The following is a 1134-nucleotide window of genomic DNA, read 5'->3' as shown; positions in this document are numbered from 1 at the left end:
ATAGACAGGTAGATTAAAGATAGATGGATAGATTAAAGATAGATATATACATAGATAGATAGATGGATAGAGGAAAGAGGAACCATATTGAGACAGGGAGATCTACATGCATATGTATATTTATAGAAATGGATGGATAGGAGGTCGAGAGATTGATAGGATAGCCGTATGTATCTGTACCTGATCAAAATGCTGACTGAAGAAGGGAAGTAACGCTTCCCAGAGACAGACGCTGTGAAGTGTAAGAAGAAGAATTTTCTTTCGTTCTTTAGCTTCTTCTTCTTCCTGGAAAGAGGGATCTTGGCGGTGTGGTGGTCGTGTCGAGAAAGAACTAGACACGGTAGACATCGCTTGGGCTAACCGAGCCATACAGCTAGCTAAAAGAAGTAGATGATCTATCTTCGATGTGTCTCTTGGAGACAAAGAAGCAGTAGCGCCATCGCACGAACTACCCCGAGAACGCGCTCTAATGGAAGAGGTAATAGAAGACGAAGACAGAGAAGAGGAGGAAGAAGAAAGAGGAGAAGAAGAAGACGACGGAGAAGAAAGGGGGAGTGGTAGAGATGTCGTTTGGAATGTGAAGCAACTACGACTAAGAGAGATTAACAAAGCCTGAAGAATGAAAGGAGAGAAACAGTCTTCTTCTCTCGCTCTATAGCTTTCTTCTTCTTCTTTCTTCTCTCCCTCGCCTCTAAATCTTTCTTCAAAGCCTAGGTGTATATCCTCTTCTACTGAACCTGGAGAGAGTGAACGTGACGAAGAAGACGTGACACCTTCTTCTCTCATCTTTCTCTCTATATCTCTAGGAGACCGAGATAAAGAAGAAGAAGGAAAGGAGATAGTGCTAAGTCTTTTAAGAAGATCTTTCATAGGAGGATGCGAGGCAATTCCTAAGAGAAAGTTTAGCATCGATACTCCAAGAGGGAATGGGAGAAAGAGCAGCGACGATGGTCTCGAGTCAGGAGAAGAAGAAGAGGAATGAAGAGAACGAGAATGAGAGGAGTGGAGAACGTAAAGATAGGCTCTTTCGTGGAGAAGTCGATCAAGAAGTTCAAGCAAAGATGGAGCAGGCAGAGGTGTTAGCTACAATAGAATACAGACAAGAGAAAGAGAATGCGAAAGAAAAGAAAGAAA

This window comes from Cystoisospora suis (genome assembly GCF_002600585.1).
Source record: "Cystoisospora suis strain Wien I chromosome Unknown contig_3521, whole genome shotgun sequence".
Lineage (NCBI taxonomy): Eukaryota > Apicomplexa > Conoidasida > Eucoccidiorida > Sarcocystidae > Cystoisospora > Cystoisospora suis.
This window is presented reverse-complemented; position numbering follows the sequence as displayed.